General features: G+C 36.7%; 1 protein-coding gene across 2 annotated transcripts in view; it reads left to right on the top strand.

The window, feature by feature from the left end:
* The window catches only part of WDR49 (WD repeat domain 49), a 139,353-nt gene that overhangs the window by 44,156 nt on the left and 80,441 nt on the right, over positions 1-14,756 (top strand). The window lies entirely within an intron of this gene.

The following is a 14,756-nucleotide window of genomic DNA, read 5'->3' as shown; positions in this document are numbered from 1 at the left end:
CTCATCTTCAACTCCTTAGCCTCATCCCACTCACAAGTCCTGCCAAATTTGTATATTTTGCTATAATACCTATTGTGTCAATCTTCTCCCAATTCTGGTTGATTCTACCATCCAAATAGGTTTATCAGCCTCACCTCTCCCTCTCTGCTGCCACTGCTCTTAGTTCAAACTCTCATTTTCTTTTACCCAAAATATAACAAAGATTTCCTAACATTTCTCCCTACATCCCGATGATCTGACTCCAGTCTGCCCTTTATCCTGCTAATGAAGCGGTTTGTAAAAAAAAAAAAAAAAAAAAAAGCTTTTTTAGCACTTTATCCAGTCCTCCGTCTAAATATCAACTCCAGAATTCTTAACCTTTCATACAAAGCCCTCTCCCAGTCTGTCAGCCCCACTTTATTTCCTGCCTTTCGCTTTCATTCACTTAAGGCTTCAGCCATATCCCAGTTGGCTGTTCCCACCCTGCTGCCTCAGGGCTCTGCAGCGTGCTCTTTCTTCTGCCTTTAGTTCCCTCTCCTTGATGATCAATTGACAAACGTCTTTTCACCCTCAGTCTCAGACTTTCTGGAGTCTTTCGCACAGACTTCGTGGTTTGCTTCTCCACACTCCAGTTGCACCTGTGTGTCTCTTATTGGAACATGTATCCTGTTGTTTCAAAATTAACTGTTAGTTTGCTTCCTTAAGCAGGGGGCGGTGTCTTTTTGGCTTGTATCCTTGGTATCCCTAGTGTCTGGGACCTTGTAGTGTTTGTTCTGTGGTTATTTGTTGACACCTTGAAGGGAAGACATGTTACTATGAATCTAGAGTACCAAAAAACTCAGACTGAAAATGTTACTGATGTCCTCATCACATTTAATTGTTTTATTTTTTGAGATCTTTGAGCACTTGGATATAACTTCCACTACTGTATTGAACGTAATGTGCTTTGTGTACTCAAAGGTTATACATGTATCTTTTCCTAGATTTTGAGTCCTTAAGAACAAAGGTTATTTGTTGAGTTCGTTTTTTTCTGTTTCCCAGGGCATAGCACATATTAATGTACTTAAACACATGTTAAATGGGACATATAAAATAGTGTAACTATCAATTAGCCGATGGGATCGATGAGGTTAAGGACTATTATATCTTTTTTGAATTGTGCCAAACACATAGTAACTCGTCCATACATCTTAAATGAATGAGTCTTTTTTTTTTAATTTTTTTTTTTAACGTTTATTTATTTTTGGGACAGAGAGAGACAGAGCATGAGCGGGGGAGGGGCAGAGAGAGAGGGAGACACAGAATCAGAAACAGGCTCCAGGCTCTGAGCCATCAGCCCAGAGCCCGACGCGGGGCTCGAACTCACGGACCGCGAGATCGTGACCTGGCTGAAGTCGGACGCTCAACCGACTGCGCCACCCAGGCGCCCCTGAATGAGTCTTTATCAAACATAAATACGAAACAAATAACAAGTATTTTATCATTACAGAATTCCATGAAAGTGTTGAGTGAAAGAAAAAAAAAAGCCCATCTTAGAGTGGGTTAGTAAACACTTTATTTGTCTTATTGAAGATTCTACCCTGGGAGACAGGATTTCAGGTTGTTCTGAAGAACTGCTCCAAAGTTTGTCTGTCTGTCTGTCTATTTATTTATTTATTTATTTATTTATTTATTTATTTATTATTTTTAAAATTTTTTCTTAACGTTTATTTATTTTTTTTAATTTTTTTTTAACGTTTATTTATTTTTGAGACACAGAGAGACATAGCATGAGTGGGGGAGGGTCAGAGAGAGAGGGAGACACAGAATCTGAAACAGGCTCCAGGCTCTGAGCGGTCAGCACAGAGCCCGATGCGGGGCTCGAACCCCCAGACCGCGAGGTCATAACCTGAGCCAAAGTCCGAGGCTTAACCGACTGAGCCACCCAGGCGCCCCCAAAGTTTGTCAATTTATAGGGGATTGTATACAAAACGAGGGGAAGGGTATACATGCTCACAAGCAGTTCTCCAAGGTATAATTGCGTGTCGCAAGGCAGACTTTGGTTGTAAAAATTAAGGTTTACTGATTTCCACACAGATGTGTGAAAGACCCCTTAGGTCATCTTAATACATTGTGTTTCTATCATATATGATTGTTCAAAAATACTGCCTGCATGCTTCTGCTTAACTGGTTTTCTGCTTCTTGTTTTTGGTTTCTCCTTGAGATCATTTGAGAGCCAGAGAAGGCTGACATCAGTTACCCACTGCGGTTTTAATGCACAAAGGGTTTTATAACTTTAAAAGCGAGTGAAAAAAAAAAAAAGTCGTCAGAGTCACAGTTGATTGTGTATAGGTATCATCAATGTTAAGACTACCTAGCCTCTCCCAAAGCTGTTTTATCATTCTATTTTTGCTTTGACTTCTAAACCATTACGTTGTAATAAAGCTTGTCATGCTGTCTTTTACATTAGTCTAAATCCATTTCACTTTGATAAAGGCATAGTAATCTTAGTCTTTACGTCTTTATAACAAACAACAGGGCTTTCTACTACCCGGTTAAGCCTTTGCTTCATTGCTATACAATTCTTTTGGATGTTTTATGGGACTAGGGTAAAGGAACAGGGCAAATGAAAGACAACATCTTTTTTTTTTCAAAGAGCCTTTGAATGAATCATACTTTTGTCAATGAGTTAGAGACTTTCAGACCAAAGCAATTTAGATCTAAATAATTTCTTCCAAAAATGATCTGAGACTTCAGGCGGTGGGTTTTTTTTGTTTTTTTGTTTTTTTTTTTGAAGACTGCTGTAGTACCATTTTCCAGTGATGATTAAATAAATTTATCCCTATAGAATTTGGTAAATTTGGTACCATACTAAATAATAGTCCATTTGCATTTTGCTTTAGACTCCTAAACTTCACTAATGACAGCACCCTGCTGGGGGTCAGTAACTTGGGGATTTGGAGGAGGAATTACCATGGGGAGTAAAGGGATTTTCAAAGCCTAGCAGAGATCTCTCTGCTGGAGGCCAGCATTGCAACCCGTGAGCCTGATTAGCCTCTTCTATTGCTCCTAACTCTTCTAGGCTCTTCACCTGATTTGCCCATCAGAATCATATCACTTTGGAACGTAATCCTTCATTTAAGGTTGTGATTTTTCTTGTTTTTTCTTCAAATTTTTATTTAAATTCTAGTTACATATAGTGTAATATTGGCTTCAGGAGTAGAATTTAGTGATTCATCACTTAAAACAGCCAGTGCATAACAGAACAAGTGCCCTCCTTAATACCCATCACCCATTTAGCCCATCCTCCACCCACCTCCCCTCTATCAACCCTCAGTTTGTTCTCAATAGCTAAGACTCTCTTATGGCTTGCTTTCTTCTCTTCCCCCCCCCCACTTCCCCTATGTTCATCTGTTTTGTTTTTCTAAATTCAACATATGAGCGAAATCATATGGTATTTGTCTTTCTCTGACTGACTTACTTTGCTTATCATAATACCCTCTAGCTCCATCCACATCACTGTAAATGGCAAGATTTCATTCTTTTTGATGGTTGAGTAATAGTCCATTGTATCTATATACCACATCTTCTTTATCCATTCATCAGTTGATGGGCACATTGGCTCTTTCCATAATTTGGCTATTCCTGATAATGCTGCTGTAAACATTAGGGTGCATGTGCCCCTTCAAATCAGTATTTTTGTATACTTTGGGTAAATACCTAGTATACTAATGCAATTGCTGGTTCATAGTATAGTTCTATTTTTAACTTCTTGAGGAAACTCATACTGTTTTTCACAGCGGCTGCACCAGTTTGCATTGCATTCCCAATAGTATAAGACGGTTCCCCTTTCTCCACATCCTCATCGACACCGGTTGTTTCTTGTGTTGTAAACTTTAGCCATTCTGACAGGTGTGAGGTGGTAGCTTATTGTAGTTTTGAATTGTCATTCCCTGATGGTGAGTGATGTTGAGTATCTTTTCATGTGTTTGTTAGCTATCTGGATGTCTTCTTTGGAAAAAATGTCTACTCATGTCTTCTGCCCATTTCTTCACTGGATTTTTTTGGAGGGGTGTTGAGTTTGATAAGTTCTTTACAGATCTTTGATTCCAACCCTTTGCAAATATCTTCTCCCATTCCACAGGCTGCCTTTTAGTTTTGTTGATTGTTACCTTTACTATTTCCTTTGTTCCTTATCTGGATGAAGTCCCAATAGCTCAGTTCTGCTTATGTTTCCCTTGCCTCCAGAGATGTGTCTGGTAAGAAGTTGCTCAGGCCAACGTCAAAGAGGTTGCTGCCTGTGTTCTCTAGGCTATTGATGGTTTCCTGTGTCACATATTGGTCTTTCATCCATTTTGAATTTATTTTTGTGTATGGTATAAGAAAATTTCATTCTTCTGCATGTTGCTGTCCAGTTTTTCCAACACCATTTGTTGAAGAGAGTGTCTTTGTTAATGGATATTCTTTTCTGCTTTGTCAAAGATTAGCTGACCATGTAGTTGGCCAGAAGTTGGGTCCACTTCTGGGGTTTTCTGTTCCATTGATCTATGTGTCTGTTTTTGTGCCAGTACCATACCGTTTTCATGATTGCAACTTCATAACATAGCTTGACGTTTGGAATTGTGATGCCTCCAGCTTTCTTTTTCTTTTTCAAGACTGCTGTAATTATTCAGGGTCTTTTGTGATTCCATAAAAATTTTAGGAATGTTTGTTTAAGGTTCTGATTTTTTTCAGACCCTGATTTCTACATTGTAGACCCAAAGTTGATAAGAAAAATACAAAGTGAGACTTTGTGTTATGATTATATCTTACCTGCTTGTCTTCCTTTTCCTTCTGTGTACTCTTCCTCCTCAACTTCCCTCTGTTCATCCAGAAACAAAGCCATTTTCATTTTGTTTAAACTACACAGGTAAAGGGGCGCCAGGGTGGCTCAGTCGGTTAAGCATCCGACTTCGGCTCAGGTCATGATCTCACGGTCCGTAAGTTCGAGCCCCACGTCGGGCTCTGTGCTGACAGCTCAGAGCCTGGAGCCTGCTTCAGATTCTGTGTCTCCCTCTCTCTCTGACCCTCCCCCATTCATGCTCTGTCTCTCTCTGTCTCAAAAATAAATAAACATTAAAAAAAATTAAAAAAAAAACTACACAGGTAAATAGGTTAATGCCCTTCCATAAAAATTATAAATGAGGAAAAATGTAGTGCAAAAAATGGATATTCCTTTTGTTTATTTCCCCTTCAAATCCATTTCTCTCCCAAGAAACAGCCATTATTAACCCTTGATGTATATCTTCTCATTTTTTTTGTTATACAGTTGGCCCTTAAATAGTGTGGGAGTTAGAGACACTTACCCCGCACATAGCCAAAACTTCACGTGTAACTTTTCACTCCTCAAATACTTAACTACCAGTAGCCTACTACTGTTGACTAGAAGTCTTACTGATAAGTAAGTTAATCATAAGTAGTTGATTAACACATATTTTGTATATTTTATGTATTATAGACTGTATTCTTACCACAAAGTAAGGTGGAGAAAAGGCAATGCTAAGGAAACATAAGGAAGAGTAAATACATTTGCAGTACTGTACTGAATTTATATAAAAAAAAAATCACATATAAGTGGGCCTGCAGAGTTCAAGCCCATGTTGTTCAAGAGTTGACTGTATTACATATTATGTATATATAATAATATAATATATTTTATTTTTATATATATATAGTTTATATATATATAAACTATATATATATTTTATACTATAAAAATATATATAAATATATATAAATATATATATATTTTATACTATATATAGTATCCTGTGTATATCCTGTGTATAAATACAAGGTAGTATTTATTATTAATTTTTATGTAAATGGTATCATACAAGACATATTTTTTCTGCAGCTTGGTTTTCCTTAAATAATAGCTCCTGGAGATCTTTCTGTGTGACTACACAGAGACCTGAATTTTTACTTGCTGCATAGTAATCCATAGTAATAGATAGTCATAACTTTATTATCAAGCACCTGTTGATTGTAAAAGATACTTCTAAGTTTTTACTGTTATAAACAATCTTTTTAAAATTTTTTTCTGTTTATTTTTGAGAGAGAAAGAGAGAGAGAGAGAGCATGTGTGAGCATGAGTGAGGGAGGGGCAGAGAGAGAAGGGGACAGAGGATCCAAACTGGGCTCTGTGCTGACAGCCTGATGGGGGGCTCAAACTCAGAAACCGGGAGATCACGACCTGAGCCCTGAGATCATGACCTGAGCCAAAGTGATAAGCTTAACCGACTGAACCACCCAGGTGCCCCAACCTTTATAAACTGTCTTACACACACACACACACACACACACACACACACACACACTTTAAAACACTCTATGTTAATTTCTTTGTGATAAGTTACTAATGTAAGTCCCTAGAATGAATGCTCTTGGGTCAACAGAGATGCATTCCTTAAATATTTTTTTTAAATATTGCTGATTTCGGGGCGCCTGGGTGGCTGTTGGTTAAGCATCCGACTTCAGCTCACATCATGATCTCACCAGTCAGAATTTGAGCCCTGCATTGGGCTCTGTGCTGATGGCTGAGAGCCTGGAGCCTGCTTCTGATTCTGTGTCTCCCTCTCTCTCTGCCCCTCCCCCACTTGTTCTATTTCTGTCTCTCTCTCTCAAAAATAAACATTAAATTTTTAAAAAAATAATCCTGATTTAGATCTAGAAACATTGTACTTGTCGATATACTCATCAGACATGTGTAAATATGCCTGTTTCTCCAATCGTGTCAATAATGGATGCTATTAATGTGTTCACTTTTTTGTGTGTGAATCTGATGGACAAAAACCTATGATGAGTTTCTTTTTCAGATTTCTTTTTACTTGTTTATTTTTGGGGGGTGTATTACCTGATCATGCCCTTCATCTTATTAGCTCTTGTCTTTTTCTTATTGATTTGTAGTAGTTTGAAAAATATTTTGATTTTCCTTTATTATAGATAATGCAATATTTCACTTGCTTCAAGCATATAAGAAATGATTTTCTTTATGGCTCTAGATTTTGCATCTAGCTTAGGAATGTCTTCCACACTTCCTATTTATAAAATATGAAATATCTCCTTTATTTTCTACCAATAGTTTTTCTGTTGTTGAATATATTTTGCATTTACCTTTGCAGTTTATCTAAAGTTTTTTTTCCTACAAATGGATATCCGAATTACTTTTTGAATAATTTGTCTCTCACTGGTTTGAAATGCTATTGTTATCATCATTTGAATTACTGTATGTATATGAATTTGTTTCTGGATGCTTTATTCTTTCTATCAGTCTACTTGTCTTTTCCTACATAATGCACTATCTATCCAGCATAACTATTGATACCTGGTAGGTCGTTTTCTACTTCTTCTTTCCCTTTTTCAGTTTTAACTGTCTTCTGCATTTTATCCCTCCAAGTACATTTTAGGATCAATATTCATGTTTCATGAAAAAAAATACACTAGTATTTGGGCTGAAATTTGATTGAATATGATGATATTTGACATCTTTAAAGTACTGAGAAACCACAGCCTCTGTTTCACCATTTATTCATTCTTTTAGCTGTCTTTCAGAAAAATTTCATGCCACGAATCTCTTTCCCATTCCTTGTTCAGGTTTTTTGTACGTATTTTAGCAAGTGTGACCGCCTTTAGGAGGTGTGGCCCCTGTCTATATAACCCATTCATTGAGTTTTTTATTTTAATGTAGTTTTTTTCTTCTAAAACATTTTTGTCAACTGTCTGGTAATTTGGGATAGTCTCTTGGTGCTTGCTCAAGAGATTTTGGGGATTTTGACTTCCAGCTCTTTCATTTCAACGTAATTATTATCTGTCCTTATGTAATGATTCCAGTATCTGGACTTTGAAAGATCTAAATCTGATATTGGCTATTCTGGTGATTCTTTCTCTTGGTGACTTGTTTCCTTTTTATGTTTTGTTATCTTTTATTGTCACCTCATTTGTCACTGTTGCTAAACTCTAGGCATTCTGAGGAACTAAACTGGAGATGCTTTCCTCCAGAAATTTCTATTTGTTTCTGAAGGTGGAAACGAGCAAGGATGCTGGCTACCACGTGCTCCCTTTCTCTTGTCCAGTTTAATGGAACAGTCTTGCCTCGGTGCCTGAACCTAGCGGATGGTCCAGGGCTTAAGCTCCTGGTTGTAGGAGCTTTTCCGTGTTAAGTTTGTTACTTTTTTCCTCTTTTTTCTTTTGGATCTGTGGAGATTGTTCCCACTCCTTGAAAACTCAGCAAGGCAGCAGAAATGATGTTCTGTTCAGAGCTGTGTTCCTTTGAAGCAGAAAGGCCCCCTACAAAAACCTAGACTGTAATGACACTTGAACCAGAGTTCTCTTGTTCCAGCTGGTTTTCATTTGTTTCTTTCAAAGCTGTGATTAGTATAGATCTCAAGAGAGAAGAAAGAAAGAGAGAGAGAGAGAGAGAGGAAGAAAGAAATTTGAAGTGTTTAAATTTACTTTGTAAAATAAGATAGGAATGGTGATCTTTGAAAAGCAAAATTAGAAAAAAAAATCTTTGAAGACTAAGAAAAATTCTGTTATGTGAGTAATGATAAGGGCAAAAAAATCAGTTTAATTGAGATTTTTTTCAACATCCCAAGTAAACTTTTGTTCTGAAAAAGGGAATCACCTGAAATAAAATGTTGGTATTAGTTAACTGTATTAAACTTGAGTTTATTAAATTTAAATTTATTAAGGCTGAACTAGGACATCAATGAGATTTTTGCAGAATAATTCACAGTGTTAGTTAGAAAGGTTTTGACTTTTTCTAGTTCAGCAATAGAATATACAAACCAACACCTAACAGAAATTTAAGTCTTAGAGCTGTAGATCTTCTCTCATTTTCATTGAAAAGAATGAAAAAAAAAAAAAACAAACAGAGAAGATAATGGTTATGGTAACAATTTAAAGATGATTAGCTCAAGAGAAGATTTTAATTTCCAGCCAATATTTTGGGTTTGACTTCAGTCCTGGGGGGGGGGAAAACTGGTAAAAATATTCCTTAAAGGAAACTCTGTTCTATGACTTTATGATAAAACATTATCTGAGGTATTCAGTAGAATACTTTTGCTTGCATATATCATGTCAAACAAAATAGCCTTTAAGGGTTCACTGGTGATGCTTTCGTGGATTATCCAGAGGCTTAAATTCTAAATAAATAAGCTTGTTAAAACATAAAGGACTATTCAGGAGACCCAATTCCATCAGGTCCTGTTATGCTATCGTCTGCAAGTAGGTTATCCATTTTTGTGGATTACCCTGGAGAGCTGAGCGGCTGTACTGCTGTCCTCAAAATCCCCTCGTGATACATACTCTCTTTCCCTTTTTCTTGTTTCATTTTATATCTATCCCCTACAGGACTGCAGGAGTTAGTAGCAAATGTTTGATGAAGCCAAACAGGTCTCACTTTGATAGTCATCTGAGTCTGTTTTCTACTTTTCTTTCCCTCACTTTTATATCATTATTGGGAAACTATAAACCTCTTTTGTCTCCTACTTTGAATTAAACTTGGAGGGGCGCCTGGGTGGCTCAGTCGGTTAAGCGTCCGACTTCAGCTCAGGTCATGATCTCACAGTTCCTGAGTTGAAGCTCTGTGTTGGGCTCTGTGCTGACAGCTCAGCCCGGAGCCTGCTTTTGATTCTGTTGTCTCCCTCTCTCTGCCCCTCCCACACTCACGCTTTTTCTCTCTCTGTCTCTCAAAAATGAATAAATGTTAAAAAAAAAATTAAAAGAAAAACTTGGAGATGTTGCCAGTATATAAATAATGCTGATTTGGTTTTAGAAAGTGCACTAAAAACAGATTCTTTATCTATCCGTACATCTATTCATGCATCCACCCATCCATGAAGTTACCCATTTACAAATCTAATAGAGGACGAAATAACAGTTTTATTTATTTATTTTCATATCTGTTTACTACAGTTTTACTATGTTTATGTGAAATGATGCTGTCTCTTGTAGGAAGCAGGGAAGAAAATTCTTCAGCAAAATTAGACTGAAAACATGGTGAGGTCCTACATTTCTTTGGTCTAGTCTTCAGAGTGCACCTTCTTAAATCTGTTTGAATTGTTGTTGTTTTGGAATGCACAGATAATAGGTTGAGCAACCTTGGTACATTCTAGACAGAATTGAGAGAATTTCAGAGCTGGCAGGGGTCCCTTTAGGAGAAAGGTGAGGAAATGAAAAGGTAACATTGCATACCTGAACTGCCAACTCGGAGTAGTATTAAAATGAGGGTCTAGGTGTCTGGTCTCAGCCCAGTGACTTCTTGTTCTAATGTATACAAATAACAAAATATTTGCTTTGATAATCCTGCATTATTAAATGGCCAACAGTTGAAACAAGGGGAAGTTTAGGCAGAAAAATATGTCCGCATCGTTACGTAAAAAGCTAAATGTTGTCATGCTATTAAATCATAAGCTCGGGTACTCATTCCTTTTAATATAAAAATGGAGATGAAATAGAAAGCTCCCAAACATGCCATTTCAAGGACTAGACTTAGGAAGGCTGAGTGTGGACGGACATCACAAGTTCTCAGCTATCATGATGAAAGCCGGATGTGCAGTTTAAATGAAAATTTGTGGAAAATATAAAATAAAAAAGCATCGATTGTTCAATTGTAAGTTTTAAGCTTAGATGTTTGTCAGTCTATCTATTTTTCCTACTGAGAATGACGAAAACCTCTCTAGGAAATCTGGAATGAAAATTGGGATTAAATATATGTCTTTCTGCACTGTGGCCTAATTCTATCCCTGAAGTCAATTTCAACGTAACAGAGAAGAACCCGGGCTTCTCAAATACTAACTAGATATTTAAGTTACATTTTGTCAAAGAATGTGATTAATAAAACTGAATTAACGTGAGATATTTTTGTGATTAAAAGCATAAAGACTGATGAGGAAAGAAGGGGAATATAGTTATCTGGTTTAAAGCTGGTTTAATATCACTGACTAAGCTGAGAGAAAGATTTCTTGTTCAAGGATATTAGCACTGACCTGAAAACCATGTAGAGAAGCAGTCAAGGTAGAATACAAAAGAAATGCTTGGGAAATTAAAAACGAACAAACAAAAACAAGAAAGCAAAACACAAATGCCTGAGCCCCATCCTCAGAGATTCTGATTTAATAGACCTGGCAGAAGGGCCCAAATAGGTCATTTCTAAGGTACCATTGGTGTTTCTAACGTCAAGATTAAGAACCATTTGTATAGAATGTGGTAGCGTAGAAAAACTGGAAAACATGGTATGTGACATGATTTCTAAGAGAATACTAGAACACTGTTTTGTGCAATGATGGTAATACATCAATATTGTTGCTTTGATTCTCAACAGAGAGAAAAATCAGAGAATTAAAGATGGGAGGGGACTTAAAGGGATCAAGGATCACTAATTAAGAGAGTTAAGGGATCTTCAGAGGAAGAAGAGAAATCAGAACAATAAAATTAATTTTAAGAACAAGTAATGAATATACACATTTTGATAAAAACATATTTCTAGTGTTGATTGCTAATAGCAAGAACTAACCTATCATAGACAAGAGGTTATCGCTCATCTATTTTTAATTTTTCATTTAATTTATGTAACTAAGTGTCAATAAAATATTAAAGGCAATATAAATTACTTGAACAACACAGTGGAAAATGATTCTGTGAAAATTATAGTCCATTAATACTGTTGAGTTATTATTAATCTATATTCAACTATGCCCCAGATTATTATCCTGACATGAAGTTAGTTTCTATTTTTTAGAAGGAAGTCTATACTAAACAAGACAGGATTCTGAACAATGAGGGTATAACGATTATAAGCAGTACGAGTGTTTGAGAATGATGGAGATGCGTCTAATCTTGTGGCTTTAACATTCAAAATAAGTTTATCAATTCTATTTTATTTAGAGCACATTGAAAAATATTTTCAAGTCTTTGTTATTATAGTATTTATATTTTTGAGGATACATATATTCTGGAGTATTGCCAGAATAGTTTAAATAGAAATAATTTAGTAATGTTTAGGAACCAGGATGGTTCTTTAATGAAAAATTCTTGCCACAGAACCAACTTACTTCATCAATATATATTCTTGGGGTTAGAAGGATTGGTAATGCTGTTTATCTGGCAGGGGTTGACTAGGTCATTTTAAGTTTGTTATAATTGTTGGTAGATGGAGAGATTACCCTATACAAGAAGCATAATTATTTCTATAAGATGTTTGAAAAGTTTCATAAAATGTCATAGATTTGCGATTGGGTGAATAACGATGCAGAAGTGAGGCAAGTTTTTATGGGGTTCTATATTCTTGGATTTTATCCTAGCTGATGAACTCCACCAATGAGCTGGATAAATAGTTATTAGCTGAGCCACAATGTTCAACAAATTTAAAAAAAATTTATTGAACATCTATTATGTCTCATGGGATATGTGGACAAATTAGGGAGGAATTGTCAATATAACTGAATTAGGATTCAAAACTATATTGTCATACTTGGAAACTTTGAACAAAAAGTAGGAAAATCCTAGTCTTAGCTTAAAGCATCAGATTTTTGAAGGCAGGATGGTAGACGTCTGGCTTGATTATTTGTTCGTGGGAGTAAGATTTAAGAGTTTTGCACAGAGCCTCAAGGTAAGCAAAATTCCTGATGGAGTGACTTAATCACGATACAAAAATAAGTGACTTGAAAGCGGTCACAGCACCTGTAACAGTGTAGAACACACCTGAAATACTGGATCCATTCTGAGGATTTATCTTGCATTTTGATGGGTAGAGAGACACTGTCTTAAATTGATAACGTGATAATTATTGTGTAAGTATATTCTTTTAAAGTATCACAACCAGTAGGGCCAGAAAAAAAAGTTTAGATTGGGAGGAATGAGAAGGGAGAAAGAGCATGTAAGCAATGCCTTTTCATTCAAAGGAGAGTCATTTGATCAATATGTGATATTTACACACACACACACACACACACACACACATACACATACACACACACACTGCTATTATTTGGTGTCATGGAGAAATCCATGACTCAGGAAGAGTTAAAGAAGGCTGTCTCCAAGTAATAAAAATTTAAAAGATAATTTTAAAAAGGCTGTCTCTGAGGAGTAGGGCTTGAGGTTTAGAGGGATGGGGGATGGGCTGCGAATAAAGCCCTCCAGTGCTATTGGATTTCACACCATCAACATATCCAACTATGGTTTCAAAAGTTGAAAAAATCTGAATGATGATCCTCCCCTGGAGAGAAAGTGCAAAGACTGAGAGAATCAAGAGGCTGCTATGGATCAGTGAGTTCTGATGTTAAGATGGTTGAAGGAACTGGGATCATTTACCATGGACAAGAAGTGTTAAGAAGAGGCTTATGATAAGAGACTCTTGCAAACTGAGGGTTGATGGGTGGTGGGAGGGAGGGAAGTGTAGGTGATGGGCATTGAAGAGGGCATCTTTTGGGATGAGCACTGGGTGTTGTATGGAAACCATTTTGACAATAAATTTCATATATTAAAAAAAAATAAAATAAAATAAAAAGAAGAGGCTTATGTAGATGTAGGAAAAGAGGGTAGAACCAGAAGGTAGAAGAGGATATCTTTGGGTGAATGTACATAGTAGATACCACAGGGACTTTTAACCAGCAGATTCTGAGTCTATACATATGTTTGGGAGATGCGCGTGTCTATACGCTCAAAGAAATTATATGAAAGATTATATATATATATATATATATGGGCATATGCATTTAGGAGGAGGGGATAGACCATCATTTTGAACAGATTTTATTTTCCCGAAAGATTATATGATTTAAAATAGGTTAAGGGACACCTGAGTGGCTCAGTCTCTCAAGCCTCTGACTCTCAATCTCAGCTCAGGTCATGATCTACAGTTCGTGAGTTTGAGCCCCACATCAGGCTCTGTGCAGATGGCTCAGAGCCTGCTTGGGGTTCTGTCTTTCCTCTCTGCCCCTCACCTGTTTGTGCTCTCTCTCTCTCTCTAAAGATAAAATAATGTACTTTAAAAATAAATAAATAAAATAAAATAGATTAAGAACTGGGTGTCTGGGTGGCTCAGTCAGTTAAGCGTCCAACTCTTGATTTCAGCTCAGGTCATCATCTCATGATTTGTGAGTTCAAGCCCTGCACTGGGCTCTGCACTGACAGTGTAGAGCCTGCTTGGGATTCTCGCTCTCTCCCTCTTTCTCTGTTTTTCCCCCACTTGTTCTCGCTCTCTCTCTCAAAACAAATAAACTTAAAAAAATAAAAATAAGTTAAGAACTACAGGGTTGCCTGTAAACACTCATTTAAACAGAGACCGTTTGTTATCAATAATTTAGAAATCTTACATCGGATAACACAGACTAGTTTATTTGAAAGAACCCTTTCTGCTCTTAGGTTCTAATATTTACACGATGAAAAAAAGAATAAAATACACTTAATAATAAAAGCATTTATTGAACACTTTTTACATGCTGGTTATCATACTAAATGCTTGACACGGGCTTTGGTTCAATCTTCACAGCATTGGATGAGTTAGGTACTACATCAAAACCTCAGACAGACAAATAAACTTGTTAGAGGTCACCGTAGAATAAGAGGCAGAACCAAGATGAGAACTCAAAAAGTCTAACTCTAGAGCTGGCCTGCTCGCATCTTTTGGAGGGACTTTTCACCGTCTTCACTGTGACTCTCCCTCACTGGCCTGCGTTAATGCTGTTCCATGAGTGAGAACAGCAGCATGTATACCTGCAAAGCTGCTCTTCCTGTTTTCTCCCGTGTTTGTC

Source organism: Lynx rufus, unplaced genomic scaffold (assembly GCF_022079265.1).
Source record: "Lynx rufus isolate CCGP_SWC_20201006 ecotype Redwood Valley unplaced genomic scaffold, mLynRuf1.p SCAF_5, whole genome shotgun sequence".
Lineage (NCBI taxonomy): Eukaryota > Metazoa > Chordata > Mammalia > Carnivora > Felidae > Lynx > Lynx rufus.
Note: the sequence above shows the minus strand (reverse complement) of the source record. Positions and strands in the feature narration are given on the sequence as shown.